General features: G+C 36.7%; 1 protein-coding gene and 1 long non-coding RNA gene across 5 annotated transcripts in view; one reads left to right on the top strand and one right to left on the bottom strand.

Annotated features, from left to right (window-relative positions):
* AKAP6 (A-kinase anchoring protein 6) overlaps positions 1–24,174 on the bottom strand; it is a 500,589-nt gene that overhangs the window by 93,603 nt on the left and 382,812 nt on the right. The gene's annotated exons all lie outside the window — the stretch shown is intronic.
* Positions 1,493–11,098, top strand: LOC132343368 (uncharacterized). Its single transcript, XR_009492174.1, has 2 exons — positions 1,493–1,554; positions 10,607–11,098. It is a non-coding gene; the product is annotated as an uncharacterized lncRNA (long non-coding RNA).

The following is a 24,174-nucleotide window of genomic DNA, read 5'->3' as shown; positions in this document are numbered from 1 at the left end:
TAACATGAAGGAGGATAGTGAAAAAGGAAAAAAGTTACTGATGAAACTGTTTAAAAAACTGTACAGCTTCATCTGTGTGTGATTTGTCAGGTCTGAAGCTTTGACGTGCCCAAGGGGCAGACCCCAGCGGGGAGTAGGCTGCCGAGCTAAATAGCTGTGAAAGAAGTCTTAATGTAGGATGGAATTCAAACTAACCTTGACATGACCTCGGGAAAAATATGCAAAAAGTAAAATGAATGCACTCTGCAAGATACATCCTAATTTTGTGGTGGAGCTGGTTAGTTTTACAAACATAACTGAGACTTTAAAAGAAAAATAGAGAGCTAGTAAAAGGGGAAAACTTTGGAATTCGGGCAAAAAAAAAAAAAAAAAAAAAAAGATGTAAGCAGGCATGATGTGCTACGGTGAAGGCATGTGAACCATTTGGAAAGAATCCAAATAAAAACCCACACTGAACAATATTGTTGTCAGCCTGTCTATTCAGGAAAATTGTTTTTTTTAGGTTGAATATAAATGACACAAAGCCAAGATTACATCATTGCATTACAAAGTCTGTTGTGGCTTTTAGCTGAACAAGCCCCATGGATCTATTGGTTTAGGACAGTAATTCAGTAAGGAGGTTTTAATGTGTTATTTTTCCCCCAGTGTCAATAAAAAATAGAAGAATTTAAGAAAGAAATATCGTAAGTGCTCTCTAGTCTCTTCCTTGTTTTTAATCTGTATTTGATAAGCCAAACTCAAATATTAGTTGATGCACTGAGTCTTGATTTGACTTTATTATAAATTTTGCCGGTTTTGAAATGTTCAGCTTAAGGAGGAAGGCATTTTTTCTAGCTCCTCAGCTAAGAACTGGCTAACTCATTGGATATATGGAAATTTTAATTGAGTGTCAACTTGTGTAGAAATTCAATCCTATTACCTTCTCAAGGTAATTTTGTAGCAATACCAGTTATTTACTACACTACTAACCAGATTTTAAACATAATTAAATTGCTAAGAACATACACCCCAAATCTAATGACTTAAATCCCTACAGCAAGGATGTGAATTCCTGGATCAAGTATATACGCTTCTATTAGATTTTTATAAGCATAAAGCGAACAGGAGGATGCAATCATTTAGAAGTACAGAAGTACAAGGAATTTTGCTAAGAACCTGTTGAACATTTATTTGTAAAGATCACTACTTAATGGATATGTCATGCCATGGGGTCATTTTTTGGTTAGTCTTATTCAATATTTTTATTAGTGAACATTTATAATAACATTTGTATATGGCATGTTGATTAGATTGCCAAATTATACTAATCTCATTGGTCAATAAAGAATAATAAATATTTTAGCTCTGATAACCTAAACTCAAGTACCTACAGGTAGTAGTAAACTGGCTTCCTAGTGGAATGATTTCCCTGGTGTAAATACTCGCATCATAGTAGATTCCAAGCTACCAATGGTTGCTACTGCTGGCAAGATTCCTTAATATTCAACAATCAGCTGTCACAAGTCAGAACTAACCAGATCTAGCACCCCACTTCCGGGCTCTCATGTAAAGAATGTGAGTGTAGATAAGTCATCTTCTATCTTTCATACTCTAACTGTTGCTAGGGTCACAGAAAAGAAGAACTATTTTCTCTACTAAAAGAAAAATGCATAAATGTGATAATTACTAACATTCAGTTCCAGTCAAGGGGAAACGAGGAAGTGGTGTGGATTTTATGGAGGATAGAAGAGCACAAGTTTCTCTACTCAATTCTGTTCCTATGTGAGATATAGCTTCAATATGGCTTCTGTATGGTTAGGTACTCAGCTGAAGAGAAGACAGAATATATAGTTTTATATGAAAATTATCATTTTTATAGGTTGAATTAAACTTTTTAACATTGTCCAGGCCAATCTATGTCTCTAGTTGGATCTGAATTTGCAAGCAAGTACTTCTAAATGTCTCTTTTAGATGAGATATCTGAATTTGCAAGCAAGTACTTCTAAATGTCTCTTTTAGATAAGATATTAGACCCAAAGGGAACATAACATGCTGGCATCGTAGATGAAATCTCAGAAGGAAATAGGACAAGTATTAAGTCAGACAGAATTAGTTAATAACCATCCCTTCCTCCCACCAAAAAAATAAAAATATAGAAACTGCACAAAGAATGGAGGTGACTAGGCTTCAATTGTCTTTAGGTTCAAGGAGTCAACAGACAGAGTGGAAGGAATATAAAAAGGATGAAATATGATTTGAGGCTGGATTGAGACAAACACAGGGTCAAAAAAAAAAAAAAATGGTAGCAGATAGATCAGTTTAACTGTGGTTTTACCAGGCCCAAACCTGCAGTCCTTGTTCTCATTGGTTCCATGTTCCAAGAGGGACCTAAGCAATGTATTAAATATCTAAAGAAGAGCACTTAAGGAAGTTCCAGAAAAGAAGCAACACTCCTCCAGGGAGCAAGCTGTTGAAGAAGCTGGAGATATTCAGCTGAGAGATAAATAAGAGTTGAAGATGACAGAAAAAACAGAAGAACATGTTAGCAAGTGTGGAATAGTAAGAGTACTAAACAGAAAACATTAGTTTCATCTGACCTCGGAGGTCAGGCCTGGAATCAAAGACTGAAGCACAAGAACTAAAGCTTGGGCGATAGTGAGTTCTCACTCACCAGAGTTATTCAAGAAGAGACTAGAAGTCTACCTGGTTGGGATATTTTACTGGATAATGAAGCATTGGTTGTGGATTGGCCTAGAAGATAGTCTAAAATTCCTCTCTATTTCAGAAAGTTGAGCTTTTGGGGCCCACATTCACCAGATCAGCCATAACAATCACATTATTATGTGTAGAAGAAGTGCCAAGACTGAAAAACACCAAGTTGAGGAGCAAGCTGTCACTTGCCGGAAAGAGACTCAGATATAAGATCCTCATGCAGAGAAACCCAGGAGAACAGTGGGGCAAAGATACAACTACATAAAACATAAGCTATTAATCTAAGCTTAAATATAGAGAACAAAAAGAAAAGGCAAAGTTGGCTGAAAAATCCTCAAATCGTCTTCCTACTTTAGAGGCATATTTGGTGGATTTAAGGAAATTTAAGGAACCTTTTGGATCCCCCCTTTTTTTTTAAACTAAATATTTTATAGGAATATTGAGTTTATAGGAAACTTCTACTATCCAATTTATGCAGTTAGGTCTGTATTTCAACAAGTCCTTCCTCTAGATTTTTTTTTTAAAACACAAACTTCACAAATGCCACCCTCAAAAATTTCCTTCCATTGATATATATCAGAACTTTCTCTAACAGATATCTAAGAAATGTGTTACATACAACCCATTCTGCCAGCGGCATGGGCATAATGGTAATTTCTCCTCCATGCTATGAAACTTCATGGTTGTGCTGTATTATGTCGAAAATCTGCACATCTCAATGGGTTTTCCGTGCATTCCAATGCACTTCAGTGACGATGTGGATCATTGCCATAATACATCATGACTGTTCTAATTACGGTTTCATTATGATATACCCTATCAGGGCTGTCTTAATGTCATGTCAGCACATAGTAAGAATAGTTATGCAATTATGTAATATCTGTTAGAGTATGCAGGGTAAGATGGAAAAAAAAAAGACACAAAAAGCAGCAATAATGTAATGAAACTCAGTTTTCTCCTTTAAAAAAGTTTCCAATTTAAAAGTACTTCCTTTGTTTCTCATCTCCCAACCTAAACAAACGCCTTCAAATACATCTGTTTTTATTTAATTGGATACTGCTATATAGTTTAATGGACTTGCTTTTTAATAAAGCAAAATAAGAAGAGGGAAGTCCTTGACTTCAAGCTGTTCTCTGTATGTCACAAAAGAGTATGATTCACCTAATATACGCGACAAGAAGTCCAGTAAAAATTTAGGCACTGAGGTTTACTATTATGCAAACATCAATGTCACATTCTTCTATTTCTCTTCATCTCTTGTGTGGACATAGAATTTCTTGCCTTACCTCCTAAACCTCAACTGATCAGCTCTGTCTTAAAAAACAAACTATGATAATGAAATGAGATAAAATATTAACATCCATATTTACCTCTCTAAATTATGACCATATATTCACCTGCCTTTAGTTTAGTAGCCAAAATATACCCAGATATCTACAAAAATAGAAATCTTGTCATTTGTCTTATAAATTTGAAGAATAAACTTTCAAAGGACAAGAGCATGGCTTTTTTGGTCACCCATGGAGTACCTTGAATATATGAGGCCTTCAGAAAGCCCTGAGTCAATGAATAGTTTTCAAACTAAGTGATACAGGAACTGCTTTTTGTTGTTTTAATATACAATCATGGGAGAATTTATATATCAAAGCTATGCCATATCGTTATAGCTGAATTACAGGCCTGTTCAACGCATTCATAATAGAAATGCTGACGAAGCCTAAACCATGGATGGGTACGGTTGTGCAGCAGCAGTCATTTCAAATATAGATATATTTTTAGCATTAGGAGCAACCAAGTTTGTTTAAATATGGACTTTTTTTTTTTTACAATTGCAAGTAATGTTAATAGCACACTGTAAATGTTAAGGCTAAGTGTGCAATGTCAAAATAGATTGAATCTCTCTGAAAATTGGAAATTCAGGCTTTTCAAACGTAATCCAGATGTTTGGCTTTTATTCAGATTTCAAGAAAGAGGGAACTAATATGATATAAAATTCATACATGCATATTTCATTAGTGCCTTTTGTATCGCTGAATTAAACATTCTGAAACGTGCTTTTCCCAAATCACATAGAGTCTTAAACCAAAGCAGTTGCCAAGATGTTGCTCACCTCAAAAATAATGCCAAATTAATTTCATAAGGAAGATACTATATACTTCTTAGGTTAACTCTGCAGATAATGTTTCTCCAAAAAGAATATCTTGCTTTCTCTTTGCGGAAGATAAGAAAAATGAGAAGTGGAACATTGTAGCCATCATAGTGTATGTATCAAAAAGATATTACTGCCAAATATGGTGACTTTGGAAATCTGGGAGAATCAATGGCCTAAATGAAGGCTGAAAACACTGTCCCCCATGTTGTCATCATCAAAAGCAATCTTTTCAAGTTTAGTGCAAACAGGCATTCCCTAGGACAGCACTGAGAAGCATGTACAGAACTCACCATGCAGGTGTTAAGACAGAGCCAATCAAAGCATTTCCAGGGTTGTCTGTGCCAAAAACACAACGGAAGTGCCGTCCTAACTTTATGTATTCACGTCACGACTTTTCTTTGGTAGAATGTTTTTAATCTTTCAAAGGGTTTCAATATCTATAATTGTAATAGCCCCTTAATGCCATGGGATTTTTCTTGGTGACTGCCTGAATGCGTGTATAATAAAATATTTGATCTCTTAGGCCAGTTTTTGAGAGTACTCTAGGTGTCTTCACATCAGATGAAGATGAATGTTGTATCAGAACTAGAATAAAAGTTCCTGCAATGGAATATCTAAAGTCAAGGACCATGTTTTGTTGACCCTTTATCTACTATAACTATGACCCTTCATCTACTATAACTCTTATCATTATGGCTTAGATATAGAAGATAGGAAAATATTCATTATTATTTAGATATAGAAGATGGGAAAATATTTATTCATTTGAGTTTCTCCTACATGACCAGGTAAGCCTGTATCAAGCTGTTGAAATACATGCCAGATATAAGTATACAGTACACAACAGTGAGCAGCATGTGATTGCCTTATTTCTCTTCAAACTTTATGCTCAGTAAAAAACAAACAAATTTCTCTGGTTAAAGCATCCTATACAGAAATATTCTCAAATTTTAGAGAGAACGAAGTGAACTGTTTCCCATGGCCAGGAACGGTTAAAGTAAGAAAAGCTTCTATAAAATGTATCAAAGAAAAGAGGAAGATGGCAGCAGCTCTTTAAATATTTAAGGACACCTTTTATGAGTTCAGTGTTTTCTCACAGCAATAATATTTGATCAGAATGCGAGAGGCTGGGTCCAATTTCTAGTTCCAACACTAGTGTGCAACAGAATTAAAAACCTTCCTGTTCTAACCTTTTTTTTTGTTTCTTTGGGATACATGTTCATATTTACCAGAGAGAGTTTTTAAGAAAATAAACTTTAAAGATTTTATGTTTTAAGCTTTAAGTGCCGTGTCTTGCTTCAGCCTCAAAAAACTTGACTGTCATTTCAATGGATTGTTCTCTTTTTTTGTTCTCCTACGGCAAGCCCAAGGGGAAAGTTAGTCACATCACTTCTGTCTTACGGATTAAAAATTGATACGTAGAAGTTAAGTGACATGCCCAAGGTCAGTAAGATCACGCTAAAACCCAGAAACAGAATTTTCAGAAAGAAAATGTTCATCTTAGTTTGCTAGGCCATTCCGTTTCCTTGAAAATGCATCTTTAGATATCAGTGCAGAAGTCTGAGGAAATTGGTGGGTCCTGAGTATCACATTACAGTATAATATAAATAAACTCAAGAATGCCATTCAAAGTGAGTTTAGAGTAGTTAAAACACAGTTAAGAACCCCACTCTATGGCTTCCACAGCCAGATTCATTTTGGTATAGGCTCATCTTCCAAACCTTCATGCATCTTTAAGAGCATGAGATTGAGGTTAAAAGGGCCGAGAGTTTTCACCATTAGTCGTATCTGTGATCCCGAAGTTCTCAGGCACAGGTAAAAATTCATTAGTGTAAACTAAGACTACTGGCTTCCCTCATAGCTCAGGTGGTAAAGAATCTGCCTGCAATGCAGGAAACCAAAGTTTGATTCCTGGGTTGGGAAGATCCCCTGGAGAAGGAAATGGCAACCCACTCCAGTATTCTTTCTGGAGCATCCAATGGACAGAGGAGCCTGACAGGCTATAGTCCATGGGGTCATAAGAGTTGGACACGACTTAGAAACATTAGGACAAGACTAATGTCCTAAGCAATATCTTAGGACAAGACTATAAAGAGGAAACTTTGGTTATGACGACTGCTTTATAAGCATTTTTTCCAGTTATGTAAGGGACTCTACCATGAGCCTTCAAATAAGTTCACTAGAATAGCTGCATCAAAGAGAAACACGCTGTGTGTGTGTTGTGTATGTGTTCAATCACATAAATGATAAAAGTAAGGAAGAGGATGGAGAGAAGATCTAGAGACCAAAATAAAGGAAATGCTTAGATGGATGGAAAGAAAGTAATGAGTAAGTAGGGAAAATTACAAAGGGTTAAAAGATGGGGGAAACAATAACTAGTCTACAGAGCTGTTGCTGCTGCTGCTAAGTCGCTTCAGTCGTGTCTGACTCCATGTGACCCCATAGACGGCAGCCCACCAGGCTCCTCCATCCCTGGGATTCTCCAGGCAAGAACACTGGAGTGGGCTGCCATTTCCTTCTCCAAGTCTACAGAGAATAAACCATAAAAACTACGTAAAATAAAAGTACTTCAGAAGAGGAAGGAAATCACTGCTCGAGAAAAGATCTTCAGTAAATGACTTCCTGGAAATAATCAGATGAAAGAATATGATAATGATGGCTTAAAAAATTGTGCAAGGGCTACAAAAATTCACCAAGAGGAGAAGAGAACAAAAAGAGGCAAGAGTACCAGGATGTGGCCATTTAGTACAGCTTACAGCCACCAAAAAAAAAAAAAAAAAGGATTTAACTTTTCAAGAATAAAAGGTAGTTACTAAAATTTGTAATTTTGAGGATTCTCCCTAAGCACCATCGAAAGGGAGCCCCTTCACTGGGCACCGTCTTCCCTGAGACTGTTACTTCTCTTTTTGCTATACTGGTGGCTTGTTACCTGGTTCAAGAGATGCCGTTTCATATTTCCATGTAAAATCTCTGCTGTTTAAAAACAGGGACAATAATATACTCACCACTTATCCACCACAAATATATTTTAAGTAAGTGGGTCATGTTTCTACAAAATTTCAAATCTCTGTGGACAATGCATCCTTTTTTTTTTAAATAAGTCTCTACTTTTAATATATGTGACTTTTGTAATGAGATTTTTTTTGGGTCTGTTTCCCATTTGTAAGTAAGAATACAAATTCCTCATTCATTTTTATTATGTCTTAGAAATAAGGTATTGTAACTACTGTCAATATTAGTAAAACAAGTCACATCGGAGGGTAGTCATTGGAAAGGTACACTCTCTCTCTCTTTATGTATGTGTATATATGTATGAAGATAGTTCCCATCTTTTAGAAAATATATCCATAAAGTGTTACTAGTTTTCTCTACCCTTAATGAAAGGAGGAGGGAATATCGTTAATATTACCCAGTAACACTACTTCTCAAAATCTACACACTTGTAACCATTTTATTACTGAGTTCTATAAACATGGAAACTGAAAAGGACCCATACCAAACATTTTAATTTGTGAACCAATGAGTTTCAAAGAGTTGGGTCACAATAAAAAAAATAAAAGAAGAGAAAATACATGCCTGGAATCAGACTGCCCGTGTTTAAACTTTGTTTGCATTGCTTACTAGATGTTCAATTCTCTATGCCTTAGTTACTCATTGGGGGATAATGTTAATACTTTTTTCATAAGGTTCTCTGAGGATTGAATGTGCTAATATATGCAAAGATCCTGGACAATTACTGTTATATACTAAGCACTATAGTCAAGTGTTTGTTGCAACTTGATCCAAATGTCGCATGCTAAGAAAATATGACCTTTGGCATAAACTTTTCTAATCTCTTTTATGACCCTAGTTTTTATATTTATGTATAATTCCCCTTTACTAAATAAAACATTGAACCTAGGAATCAGTATTCAATAGGAAAAAAAAAAAAACCGTTTGCTTTTTATTGACTTCCACTGAACATACGGATGAAAGCTATTGTGCTCTGCCATTGGTTTGTTACTCTTCCCCATTGTGTCTTCCTGATTTTGGTAAATACCCAGGAGCATGTCAAACTAACTCCCGTATCTGAGGGGTCTTCTCATACTGCATTCTTCTGCAACGCACCTATCTCCAACCGACATAAAAATTCTGTCTAGCAAGGTCCCTGGTGGCTCAGATAGTAAAGAGTCTGCCTGAAGTGTGGGAGAGCTGGGTTCAATCCCTGGGTTAGGAAGAGCCTCTGGAGAAGGAAATAGCCACCTACTCCAATATTCTTGCCTGGAAAATCCCAGGGACAGAGGAGCGTGGCAGGCTACAGTCCATGCAGTCGCAAAGAGTTGGACATGACTGAGTGACTAACACACACACAGCAAGGTCCAGTTCAAATCTCAATTCTTTTACAAAGATGTACCAAGAACATCCTCTTAGAAGACCAGCACTTTTTTTTGTACCACACAAATGTGCTATCTTTGTTATAATTTTATGGTTTTTGGTTTTACTTTTCTAAATGGATTATAAATTACTATGGAAAAGGGCAACCTTCCTTTTTTATTGTTCTCCACAAGATATAGAAATACTTAAAAAAAGCTTATTGTCTCATCTTCTTAGTCACTAATACCAGACAGCATCATTCCTTATTCTTCCTCACTTTTTAAACTAAAGGTAAAATTATCCAACCATTAATTCCTAATATATCAGAACATGTGAACATATGTAATTTTTAAAATATATGTGAGAAAAGAGAATTAACGTGAAATATCATTGTGTGTAGGCACACAGAGAGTGATGCAAATTTCATAAATTATTAGTAGGGCTTGATACTAACTAGGGCAGTTTGTAAAGTAGATAAAACTTGAAGTCAATTTTTCCCCAAAGTAAATAGAAATCTGCCTTTAACCAGAGAGTGCTACAGAGAAGCCCCAGTAGCAAATTTGGAATTAAGAGCGATCACCTGTCATGAGGCCTCCCATGGTTGACTTTGAATTCAAACATGAGCCTATGCTCTCCCAAATACCTTGGAGACCATTCTGGTCCTTTCTTCATAGACAGCTAAATGCCTTTAGCCATATTTGCAATGACATCCAATGTGACAAACAAAACACGAACCAGGTGTGTGCACACCATACTACAAGCAGAAGGTAAGAACAGGTCATTCACATGATGTGAAGTGACCCATTTTCAGTGGAAATGTAAACAAATATATCTATTTGATGCTGTTGAGAAGTCCAGGGATGATTTGATAATTCTGCCCAAAGAAAATGGTAGGAAAATTAAAATATCTGGAAAATAAGACGTCAAAGAGAAAGCTGAACTTCCATGATAATTTACCAAAGGACCCTGGCAAGAGCCTGAATGAATGGTTATCTAAAAAAGAGTGGTTATATGTATATGTATAACTGATTCCCTTTGCTTAAAGCAGAAACTAACAAAATATTGTAAAGCAACTATACTTCAATAAAATTAATTTAAAAATAAATAAATAAGAATTTATACTAATCTTCATAAACAAGAAGTTATCTACTACTGAATAAAAGTAAAATGGAAAGGAAAGAGTCCAAGAAGGCTCATAAGGTATCTATTTATGACTACTACCTGAAATGAACTGTAAATAATGTGGCATTTAGAAATTACCAGTTATGATAGTTTGCAAAACAATTATATTCATTCAAATATATATTGTTTCCTTAGCTTGGAAACCATTCCTAAAATCCTGATTTTTGCCAGATTGCTTATAGGCAAAATCAATTACTAATTAGAAAAATCTTTGTTTTTCCACCAAAGAGAGAATATTGAAGTTGGAATGGACCTTGAAGCTACCCAGTACAGCTCTCTCACTTTAAGATGAAGAAAACAAAACCTGAAAGCAACCGTGTCATCACCTAAGGAGAATCCAGCCTCCTTTTGCTTTATCACAGGGCTTTCAAGTCGTTTCTTCCTTACACTGGTCTTATACGAAGCTTAAAAATTAGATCAAAGAACACTCAAAAGAGGGTCTAGGGAATAAAAATAACAAAGAAACTGAGGCACTGAGATGAAGTCCACCCATGCTCAAGACTTTACTATATGGAGATCTGAGTGACAGTGGTCTTTTCCTTTTCCTGAGGAAGCTTCAAGACCAGTAAATCCTGATCGCATGCACACGAGAGCAGGGCTGAGTCACGGTAAGGCTCTTAGAGTAGTGGCAAAACTTGTTTTTGTAAAACTCCATTTCACTGTATGTGTGTATGTGTGAGTGTGCATTTAAATATTTTTATTTTGTTTTTACTGTTTTAATTCTTTCTAACTCTGCTTGATAATTAATTTTCTTAAAAGGTCAATGTAAATTTCTCTTTCAGGACCAAATACAAAACATAGGGTTCATAGAATGATTTGCGAGCAGTCAAGCCACCAGAAAAATACGAATAAAAGCTGAATAACGGCCAAAGTTGAAGGAAGCGTGTTAGATACACTTTCAGCTTCCTTTGGGTCCCACAAGCACAATAGAGTATAGGAGGCCACCTGGTGGTGAAATAAACCAATTAACCATTTAATGCTACACTGAAAAGCAAGCAAAATAGGTAGACTTTGGGTTGTTACATAAAAAAATCTAGAATCCTGGGCAAAATAATGATAGTCAACATGTATCAGTGCAATACAACAGACAGAAAACCGAATTGGAAAATCATTCAAATCTGTACAGTAATGTGTATTCCTAAAAATGTTGCTGTAATAGTTATTATTTATACCAGGGACTGGCAAACTTTGCCTGTGAAGAGCCAGAGAGTACTGCTGACTCGAACAAATTGAGAGTTACGGGCACTGACACCCACACAGTCAAAATTCTGAGTATAACTACAGTGGACACCCCCTGTCTGAGATTCAGCAACTCAGTCAACTGCAGATCATGGACTTGTTGTAGTTCTTATTTATTGAAAAAAATCCACGCATAAGTGAATCCAAGCAGTTCAAACCCATGTCATTCAAGGGTAAACTGTAAACAGTTAAGGCGTATGGGTCATTTGGTCACTGCTGAAACTACTCAACTTGCTATCTCTGTATAAATACAGCCACAAACAATTCATAAATGAATGTGCCTGTGTTCCAATAAAGCTTTATTTAAAAAAAACAGGCTATGGTCTGGATTTGACCTCCAGGCTGTAGTTTGTCAGCCCTTGACTCTATACTATGTATTGAGCCCATACTATTTACTAAATAAGCACAAGGCTGAACCCCTAACATACATCACTGAATTCTGACAACCTTTTAAGGTGGGTGTTCTTCCCATTTCACAGGTTTAAAAACTGCAGCTTAAAAAGTTTAAATAATTTGGTGTAAAATGTACTCTGCTCCCTCTTAGAAACGCTTTATGTAACCTCCTCCTTTATGTAGCCTCCTTCTCCCCATGATTGCTGATGCCTGTTCTGACCCTCCCTCCCATTCATTAGAGGCTACTTCTGGTTTCGCTCCATAGTGACTTTCCTCCTGTTTCTCTACCTCATGTTTCCTTGAAATGTTGTTTGTCTCTTCCATCTCTTTCTCCATCACTTCTGTTATGTTTAAAAGGTTTATGTCAGTTTTCATAACAACAGATGCAAGCAAGCATAAAAAAAGACAAAGCAATGTATTAAAAATAGATAGCCACATATACAACAATAAGCCAAGGAAACTGTCATACCATATATGTTCCAAATGGAAAGTGAGCCAAAAACAAGATGCTCGCTCTTATATAAATAATACATTACACATCCACTGGGAGAAGAAGCAGCTCTATCCCTAAATAGGAGGAGAATTTTTTTTTTTTTGGTTTATTTTTATGTAATTTTCTTTTTCTTTTTAAATTCTTTTTTCCCCAGGTAAACACTATAAGTCATACCATCTCAGACAGACCACATTCCACTTCCAAACCATCCATGAACTATTTTATTAACTATTAATAGGACAGAGTTGAAAAACCCAATGTAGAAATCCACAGACATCATTAAAGTTCCTCAAATACATAGATTTACCAGCAGTCTCTCCATATTAGCATAATTTCCCCTACAAAAGAGGATGGAGGTGGTTTCAATTAGATGGAGTATAGACAAACTGAAATAAAAGATTTTTTAACTTAAAAAGAAAACTGCAGAAGATGAGAAAAGATATGTGACTATATTAGAAAACAGAAGAGATTTAATTATAGAGCAGGGATTCCAGCCGATTGGACAATAAATCCTCACGGAAGGGATTTACACTAGATACAAGAAGACTTTCAGGGCAAGGAGAGTTGTTAAACATTTTAATGGAAGGTTGTGAATTCCCTCTGGAAAGATCTGTAATGGAGGACAAATTCTCTCCTATCTGGAATGGATAAAAAAACAATCTCTGAAAGAGAGGAAACAAAATGAAGGTCGTTTTGAGGTCACTTGCAGTCTTGAAACTCCAGGTAAAATTCTCACTTCCCATGGGTAAATAACTGTACAAAACCTCCAAAAGATTCACTTTGGAAGTTTCAGGAGAAAACACTCGTTAAATGGATGATTCAATTCAGAAAATATTTATCCAGTGTCAAATATTACCTAGCTCTGGGGAGACATCCACCCAGGAGGGCACAAGCCTGAGCAGCAGTGTGGACGGGGAACACAATTATTCACTTCAGTTAATTTTTTAAACAAATCTTTGAGCTTCAACCAGCTTTCTGTAACTGTATTCCCTGAACTTGGTGAGCTCAAAAATCTTGCAAGAGCTGGCTGTCACATGAAATTTCTGGCATTATTCATGGTATCCTTGGATCTTTTTGTAAACAGAAAAGGCTCTGACAGTGTTTCCATACTTTATTTCCTTTTCAAACCCAAACTTGGATGGATGGAGCCTCTTAAACTATCATCGAAACACTGGTTATAAAATGCTGGCCAAATTTGAGGTCTTGTGCTATACTCCCTTGTTGCAGAGAAAGAATTCAATTAGCTTAACTCTAGCGATTCATTTATATTTAAGTTGTGATGAACGTGAAGATTTTTGTGGCTTATAAGAAAACTAGAGATTCTTTAGCATCACCAGGCTGAAGAGAGTGAAGAGGCAAGAACAATCATATGGAGAGAAGTGTTCTTCATGCATATTTTCAAATCTTACCATGTCCCAGCTGAGGAAAGCTAAGGAGAAAGGACAAAGTTCAAAGGTATGCACAAATGGGGGCAGGAAATGAATTCATCACAAATCTTTATCAAAATCTAATTTTAAATGGCACATCTTTTAATCTTGGCTTTATTGTTTAAAATCATAAAGCTTACAATTAATACCTAAATAAAAAGTATAAATGGTAGTATATGATAATTATTTTTTACACTAATGAATATAATTTTTTTAAAAAAATACAAGAGTGGGACAAAGTTTCAAAATTACATTTCAGCTTTCTCTCGATATTATAGCAGTGAAATGTAGTTTTTAAATTTTCCTATTCTGAATTAGATTGCTACAGCTTTGAAAAGATGAGTAAGTCTTTTAGTCTTTCTCCTTTCTTCACCCTCATTATGACGGACTTGGATTAAAGAGCTAGACCAAGTCTAAATCTCTTATCATTTTTCTCACCCCTTCCTAATAACATTTTTAGACACACACTTGTCTGAAGTCAAACCAGATTTTATACAATCAAAGTGTCAGTAAACTCTCCTGCTAACGATAGTATAAGAACAAACTGTGCGGATATACTTCACATTTCAAATGACTGCTTATGTTCCCCTACACCTACTGCTCTATTTTGGGGCTTCACGTTTGTATGGCTCATGTTATCCTCATATGTATGAACAATTATACTGAGATTGTCTACATAATCAAGAATACATCAGTGAATACTATGGTTCAAGGGGTTGGAAACTAGCCATAGAATTCGGGTGATCAACTGTACATTTTTGTACCATTTGTCTCAGACATGGATGTCACTGTCCTTCTTTCCCTCTCTCCCTCTTTTTCTCCCTGATATCAGCCTGGACAAATCTGAGTACTCTGAGTATTAAGAACTGTCCTTAATGTACACTGGTTTTTCAAGGAGAGAAAATTTTATTTTTCTATTGGGTTGCCCAGAAAAACTAATTTGGGTTTTTCTGTAATATCTTACAGAATTGAAAATTATGTAAATTATGAAATTTTATATCACCTCAATATATAACATAAAGTGTTAGTCACTCAGTTGTGCCGGACTCTTTGTGACTCCACGGACTGCAGCCTGCCGGGCTCCTCTGTCCATGGGATTCTCCAGGCAAGAATACTGGAGTGGGTAGCCATTTCCTTCTCCAATAATATAAAAGGAGGCCATAAAGTTTTAGACTCAACTAGCACAACATGAAAATAGGATTGTCTTCTTGAAAAAGTAATGAGCTGATAGCATAGCTCTGATCAATAGAATCTAATTAATAGATTATTAAATGCCTTATTGTTAAAATGTTTCCCACCATATATTTATTGAATTTCTATTCTGTGCGAGGTACTGTGCTAGGCATTGGAGATATATCAATAAACAACACAGACATGAATCTTGCCCTTGGAGTGTGAAATCTAATAAAAATTAAAATCATTCATTCTCAAATTTGGTCCACAAAGTCTAAATCTACCATATTATTTAAAATGTTATTTAATTAATAAAAAGTACTCAAGGCTAAATTAATCTCAAGGAGGCCTCTCACAGGGAGGCACCTGTGAATATTGAAAGGATAATTTCATTGTAATGAAGGTAGCAAAATTCAGTATGCCAAGATTTATAACACAGAAATGAGCTCCAGACTGAAACTTGGCATATATGAAAGGATTTGTATAGTTATTTATATATGCACAATTATAATGTCTTGGGATAGCCAGTATGTCTGGTCAAAGGAATCTGACTTTATCTAGACTCAATCCTGAAGAAAGATTATTTTAATTCAACAAGTTGATACTTGGTATCTGTGTGCATCTCCATAAACACACATAAATGTGCATGCATAACTAGGTGTGTGTGTATCTCTTGCATAGATTTCCTAGTTTTCAATGGCTAAGTTGAGATGACAAGGGGAATATCACAAATCTTTTTTATGCAAATATCTATGAGCATATGGAATCAACCACTTAGGAAGCAGCTTAAATAGTAAGTTCAGATGAGTTTCAGGGGTGTATAGATATCCTTCTGGAGAAAGGTGAAGCTCTGTGGCCTGAGAAATTTCGGAAGGAAAATTTAAGTCAACTCCAAGAGCAGTGAGGATTTTAATCTGGAAGACTCCTCCCTAGCTTTAGAATAAGAAAATGCATGTATGTGCGTTGTGTCTTCTGTAAACGAATCAAGATTCAGCAGGAAGACCACTCTTCCCTCTTGGCTTAGTCCAGTGTGCCTCATTAGGGACAGAGTGCCACAGAAGTGCCTATTTTAAGAATGTATGAGCTTCACAAATGCCCACATTATTAAAAATATGCTTAAGAATGCCCTTGCTTCTGAGAAGTGAACTTGCTTCCTTGACAGGACGGGAAGGTAGTTTTTCTGCAAATGATATGCCTCTAGAGCATCTCTCCAAGGGGACACTTCTTCAGTGACTCCCTTTCCAATAATAGGATCCATGAGCTTGAATCTTTCTAGGGTCATGATACCTTTAATCTCTCTCCCACAATGATTTATTTTCAGCCTTAGCTTTCCTGAAACTGACAAAATACAGGAGGCCTCTGTGAGGCTCCGCATAGCACCCCTCCCTAGGATGCTGAGGTGTTTAAGAAAGGTTGATGAGTGGCTAAAGAACCAGCCCATTTTCTCTGCAGCTATACCATCTACATATTGAGGACTTTCTTCTTTCTATCTTAGCACAAAAAGCTTATAGAGAGGGAGGAAATAATGTTCTTGCAAGAATTTTACCTGTTGTAGAGAAGAGGATATAGGGCAACAGTGGGCAGGCAAGCAGTATATGAAAGAAAGACGATGGGCATTAGAACTACCAAATTGGGATCAAACCCTGACTTATTTACTTACTTCTTGTGGTAGTTACTGGTTCAGTTCAACAAATATTTCTAGTTTTCTTCCTTCCAGCATATCAGTTCAGTTCAGTTTAGTCTCTCAGTCGTGTCCGACTCTTTGCGACCCCATGAATAGCAGCATGCCAGGCCTCCCTGTCCATCACCAACTCCCGGAGTTCACTCAGACTCACGTCCATCGAGTCAGTGATGCCATCCAGCCATCTCATCCTCTGTCGTCCCCTTCTCCTCCTGCCCCCAATCCCTCCCAGCATCAGAGTCTTTTCCAATGAGTCAACTCTTCGCATGAGGTGGCCAAAGTACTGGAGTTTCAGCTTTAGCACCATTCTTTCCAAAGAAATCCCAGGGCTGATCTCCTTCAGAATGGACTGGTTGGATCTCCTTGCAGTCCAAGGGACTCTCAAGAGTCTTCTCCAACACCACAGTTCAAAAGCATCAATTCTTTGGCGCTCAGCTTTCTTCACAGTCTAACTCTCACATCCATACATGACCACAGGAAAGAGGGGTGAATTTTCCCCATCCAGTTTGGAATAAGGTGGAGCCATGCAATTAGTTCAAGCCAATGATTTTAAGAGGAAGTGACATGTGATTCTTTCAAGGAGAAGATTGATACCCAGAATGAGACCCTCCAGAAGTCTCTTTCCTCTTTGCCACATTGAGGGAATATTTAAGAGGCTGACTAGTCCATCAGTCTGAGTCCTGGAGTTAGTAACAATATCAAGAATAGCCCATAACTCACTTGTGATGGACACATAATAATACATAATGAGAAATTAATCTTTGCAGGTTTAAACCCTTGAGATTTGGGGGCTGTTTGTTATCTCAGCAAACCCTAGCCTATCCTAAGAAACTAGTTCTGTTATCTTTTAGACTAACCAGTTAACCTCTCTGTATTTCAAGCTCAGAGTACATGAAGTGGGGACAATAATTCAAGATCATCATTAGTATTAAATACAATAATGTGCATATGGCAAGAATTAAATACAATAATGTGCATAGGGCACTGACACAGTCTAATAGTAACATTCGACCAATGTTCGTTTTTGTTTTTTTTTTGTCCCACTATCCTACTCCTACCTCCTATCTCTCTCACACACACACAAACACACACTTCCCTTCTTATCAAATGGTGAAGTAGATAGCATCTGTCCTTGGGTCCTTTCCCAGATTTCTTCTCTCTACCCACTCTCCACTCTATTTTCCCTTCTCAGTGTCTTTCCATTTAAACTAGATGACAAAATTAGCATCGAATTCAATAGTATTCTCCCCCTGCCCATACACTGCTGCTGCTGCTGCTAAGTTGCTTCAGTCGTGTCCGACTCTGTGCGACCCCATAGATGGCAGCCCACCAGGCTCCCCCACCCTGGGATTCTCCAGGCAAGAACACTGGAGAGGGTTGCCATTAGAGTACATTCTTTTTTATTATAAAGAAATGAGTCTTAACGATAGGCTTTAAGGCAGTGCGGATATTTAGTAATGGAGATAAGATAGTTTGGATTGGGAATACCTAATACTCTAAAAATTATGAAAGTAAAAGTGTTAGTCACTCAGTCATGTCTTTATGAGTCAAGTCTTCACTCAGTCATAACTTTTTGCAACCCCATGGACTGTAGCCCACCCAGCTCTTCTGTCCATGGGATTCAAGCAAGAATACTGGAGTGGGTTGCCATGCCCTTCTTCAGATGATCTTCCTGACCCAGGGGTTGAACCCAGGTCTCCTACATTAAAGGCAGATTCTTTATTACCTGAGCCACCTGGGAAGCCCTTTTAGAACACTGGAGTGGGTTGCCGTTCCTTTCTCCAGGGGATCTTCCCCACCCAGGGATCAAACCTGTGTCTCTTCCATCTCCTGCACTGGCAAGCAGGTTCCTTACCACTAGCGTCACCTGGGAAGACTTTACCATAAAGACATGAATCTCAAGGATGGGATTTAAGGCAGTGTGGATATTTAGTAATGGAGATAAGATAGTTGGGATGGGGAATACCTAATAGTCTAAAAATTATGTCCCTTGGACAACCACACATCTCCTTCTTTCTAAAGTTAGACATGGTAGTAAAACAAGGACAAGAAGGAAGGAGATTTATAAAAAAAAAAGGGGGGGGGGAAGAAGTTAACAAGTTTATTAGTGAAAGCACTGTGGCTGAACTTTGCCTGCCCCTGCTCCATCCCCAGCTGGCAATCGCCAGTCTACTGTGACAGCTACCAGGACTTCTTTTGAAATAACCAAAACATTATTTAGCTACCCTTCCAGCATGGCTCAGTGGTAAAGAATCTATCTGCATGCAAGAGATGCAGGTTTGATCCCTGGGTTAGGAAGATCCCCTGGAGAAGAGAATGGCTACCCATCCAGTATTCTCCCCTGGGAGATTCTATGAACAGAGGAGCCTGGCAGAATACAGTCCATGGGGTAGTAAAAAGTCAGACATGACTTAGCAACTAAACAACAGCAACAAGAAGCCTCATCTCCCAGCTTTAGGAATATATGCATGAAATCCTAGCAAACTGTAAAACTCAGAATGATAATAAAGATAAAATATTTGGCTTTAATAGCATACATATCATATACTTCCTTATAGTTATGGTTACCATAACCAACAGCTTCTTCATGTAATTATATGGAACATTAACCTAACATTTATCCTTTTTATATTAAGACCCTTTTGCGAATGCCAAAAAAAGATGTCAATGTCATAAAATATTAAAAACAATATTTGGTTTTTATCTTTTAATTTTGGCAGTTTGGGAGGGGCAAAATAAATAACCCCCAGTTCTTACCACGGTTGTCTGTAAAGTTTAATCACACAACATACAACTTTTTTCCTAGCGTCAAACCAGATTAGCCTAAATATGAATAGAACCACTAAAGATAGGCAATTTAAAAATAGGAAATACTAAAAAGTAGGTGAGGGACATTTCCCTTAACTCACTGACTTGAAACATATATTTATATAGTATTGAGCAGTTCAGGAGCCAAAGACAACAGTAAACCAAACACCTTTTCTTATAAGGAATGTAAATGTCCCTCTTATTCATTTCTATAAAACTAGGAAGAAATCTACAAACATGTAGAGTTAAAGCCAAATCTTGCAGCTTAACAGAGGTGGGGATTCATGTCTAATTAAGTAAAAGTCATTTTTCAAAAGTTAAAGGGTGAAATTTTTGCAATTTAATCCAAAATTTTATTAGCAAACTTTAATGATTATCCTGATTGCAATTAATAAAAAGCTCCCAAACAGGTCAACTCATTTAAGTGCTATCTGTAATCATTTGTATTTTAACATGATGGTTATTACTTATTACCCTGAAACCAAGAAGCACAATGAGATATTGATTACTTTTAACCTTTAGAGCCAAGGATTCAGGAAAGGTTAGAGTAGGGGAACATTCTTCCTTTCTTGGCTGGCAATGTATAGCCTTCAGGAGAATTCAAATGATTCCCATTGGCCAAGTAGATCCAAGATTAGTTTATTCCCTGGGCTGACAAGAAATGATGATGCTTTTAAAAATAACACCCAGCAGTACTGGGTAAAGTGTTACATTTATATAACCAATGGCCTCAAGATGTGCTTCACATCACAGCAAGTCTCAGGCTGTTAACCCTTTACCAAGATTTGTTTATCCAAGTATTTTGTTGGATATTAAAAGTAATAGTTTTAATTGGAATAAACTCATCCATTAAACCAAGTTCTCTGGTAGTTTCCAAAAAGCCGAACACAATCACTAGCCCACTGCTGGTCACTAGCATTTCTTTTTGTTTTCTTTTTCCATGACAACATTTAAAAATAATTTTCACATTGTGCCACTGAGAAGCAGTGAGTTCTAGGTAAGGGCCAGCAAAATTACGGGCAAGGGAAACATAACTGTTATGTGTTAGATTAATTTGCAGAACACTTGGCATTATTATTGCCAAGTCGTCAAATTGTTCCAAGTTGTTCCGGAAGGTTGTTATTAATAGTATGTTTTCTGAGGAAAGTTCTGTCTACTTTTGGAACTGCATTTCTGTTGCCAAGGAAACTCCTTTAAGCACAGTTTTCTAGGAGCACACTGCTGCTTTTGTTTGCCAGTGTCCTATTCATATCATCTAAGTAAGCGTTTTACATGCTCCAGCCTTCAGTCCCAAATGTTGAAGTTTTAGCCCATTTAAGTTGCTTTTTCAAACATAGCTAATGCTGGCTATGATTGCCCTCTCTCTTCCTCCCCCTACACTCTACACCCTCCACCCAAAGCCCCCTCTCCCCTCCTTCTTCCCACTCTCCCTCCAACATGCCCAAATCTTACTATTCAAGGTATATTTTTAAAAAACAGTTACATTAAGAAAGATAGTTTTCACAAGTTTTTGATAAATTAACTTCAATTTGAATAATAATTCATAGGTTGTAGCATGAGTCCTTCAAGTGTTAATTATCTTTTCACTCTGAAATTAATGTAGTCATTTCCTACTGACTCCTCTACCCCATTTATTGAAGTGCTGAGGAAAACATGTCATTGAGTCTTGAGCCAGCCCTGTTGTTGTGATTAAGCGTGGTCACATGGCCCATCTCTGCCAAAAGGAGGGCCCTGAGAAAAGGTGACAAAGACAGTGATTTCCTGTCAGCAAAGAGTACGACAGGGCTGTCTAGAAGTGATGCAAATGAGGGGAACTTTCCCCACGGCTTGTTTGATCCACTCTAGGCCAGAGCAGGCCAGGCCAGGGAGAGAGGGAGCAGTACAATACAGCTGAGGCTGCCCAGAGAGCCAACGCACCTTCCGGACAGTAGCTCACCCGCCAGAGACAAAACCTGCTGGCGGGGCTTCCCTTCCTTGCCCCTCTGCACACAGAGCCAGCTATTTCTTGGCATACTATTCTCTTAACATCCTTCTTTTTTTCCCCCCTTTTAAAAAAGCAATGCAAATAGGTATGATAAGCTCTAGCATAAATCGAGTTTTATATATTGTTCAGAAACCACATCCATCTACTTTTTATTCTAACAGTTTCAGGATAAGTTTTGCCCTCTCTCAAAAAAGAAAAGAAAATATATATATATACATACACACATATATATATATTCATTCAAGTATTCAAAGCAAACACTGATTCATCAAAGCCCAAATTAATATGACAGCAAATCTAAGGACTTTTTGAACTTTAAAAAAATGGAACAACAAATTCACTTCTAGACAGCAGTGGAGACAGCCTAGGTTTTTCCATTCTGATTGCTTTAAAAATGATTAGATAATGTTTTTTGCAATATTATAATGATTTTAAGCATATTCTTCTTATCTTAATGGAGTTTTAATCTAACATACAATTAAGCTCTACAATTAATCTACTGGGAAAGAGGTAAAAAATCATCATTAGGTTCTTGTGCCTGATATACCTGATACATTTTTACCTTGACTGCTTCACTAACTAGTAATTTGCTTCCTTTGAACAATCAAGGTAGAAAATTTGGATATTGAAATTCCAATATAAAGCCTAATTAACAGAATTTAATTTTTTGATGTGTACTTCTATTCTGTACACCAACATGTAAGTTAAAAAAAAAGTTAATGGGCTTTCTTCTATTTTAAGCCTAGTTACTGTGACCTGGACCGTGAACCAGCCTACCATTACATTTTTAAGAGCTCAAGTTCAGGCATAAACGTCTCAAGCCACATTTAAAATTATACAAATCAATATAATCCAGAACAAAATGAAAGAAAACTATTGTAGAGAGCTGAATTTACAAAATACAGGGAAAGCATGATTAATTTGTTTTCCATGATCAGTTCATAACTATGACAACATCATTTTGGCATCAATAGTTGTAAAAACAAAATAAGTCAACTATGTCCCATTTTTCTTCTTTTACACTGTATTTCTTATTCCCTAGAATTTCTTATCCCATTCCATATACATGTTTATTTTAAAAGTCACATTGGTTGTCTTATAATACACATCTAAATTCTCTAAAGTAACATTTTCTCCTTTTAAAATTTACCCCTTTCTCTTGTTTGGCTTTTTTTCTCCCCCTGAAACAATTCTTTTTTCAGTGTTTTGGCTTTAAAAGCCTGTTTGTATTTGATTTTTTAGCATTTTCTTACCTATTCATTTGTCTACCCATGATTGTAATTTACTCCTCTGTTCCTTTTTTCCTTTGGTTAACTTTGTATTAACTGATTTAAACTGTTTTTCTATCTCTTCAATGTTTACATTTCTTTCTCATTTTACAAATAACCTCTTCTTTTCCCATATATAATATTGATGTCCTTTCATTAATTCCATCTGGCCAAACTATCATTGAAAAAAGCCACTTATGGATGAGAGCTGTGCTCAGCTAAGCATTACCTGGCAACAGAGTCAGAGTACACAGAACTCACTCACTTGTGAGAAGTATTATGTCTACCGTAAGAAATAATTGTGGTTAGCTATTTCTCTATTGTACCATTTTAATCCCTTATATTAAAAAAAAATCCTAACAAGATATTTTCATTTCTAAGTATCAAAATAAACTTAATTTCTCCAAGGAAATATAATGTTTTTTTTTTCCATGGAAAATGTAAGTTTATTATCTGAGCATATTTCCCTCTTTGCTTTCACTACCAGGAAACCCAGAAAAACTTGTAGGATCTTTAGTAGTTGTGTAGGACTTTATAGTCCATGTGACTACATATTAAGTCTTCTTACAGAAACAGAATCCAGCCTCCATATATTTTCCCAGTTCTGATTTGTACTTTTATATTAAACATATTTTTATTATTTCCCTGTGAAGTCGTAGGCCATGCTAAGTCACTTCAGTCGTGTCTGACTCTTTGCAATCCTATGGACTGTAGCCCATCAGGTTCCTCTTTCAATGGGCTCTCTGGGCAGGAACACTGGAGTGGATTGCCACGCCCTCCTTCAGGGGAATCTTCCTGAACGGGACTGAAACCACGTCTCCTGCGGCTCCTACACTGCAGGTGGATTCTTCACCACTGAACCACGTGGGAAGCCCGCGAAGTCTTATAAACAACCTCAAACCATTAACAAAATAAAAATTACTATGTTTAGTGAGCACTGTATTATATAGAATGAATGAATTTTCCTTTTTCACAGAGGACATATTTTTTATAATACTTACACCAATGGAGAAAGATATAGGACACTCGGATTTTTCCCACAAAAGCAGAAAACACGAATAACTAACCGCCTAAATTAAGTACAACACCTTCAGTGTAAATTCCCTGAAAGCATATACATCTTGGTTGAACTGTCAATATTATATTATTTTTAAGCTAGAAGAGTTATTTTTAACCTCTTAGAAGTAATATAATCTAATCTTTTATTGATGTGGAATAGCTAAGGCATTCACTCAAGGCACAAATCTCTAAATGTGGTATTTTAGTGACCTTCATACTATCTGAGGGCTTCCCTGGTGGCTTAGATGGTAAAGAATCTGCCTGCAGTGTG

The sequence above is a fragment of the Bos taurus genome, chromosome 21 (assembly GCF_002263795.3).
Source record: "Bos taurus isolate L1 Dominette 01449 registration number 42190680 breed Hereford chromosome 21, ARS-UCD2.0, whole genome shotgun sequence".
Taxonomy (NCBI): Eukaryota; Metazoa; Chordata; class Mammalia; order Artiodactyla; family Bovidae; genus Bos; species Bos taurus.
Note: the sequence above shows the minus strand (reverse complement) of the source record. Positions and strands in the feature narration are given on the sequence as shown.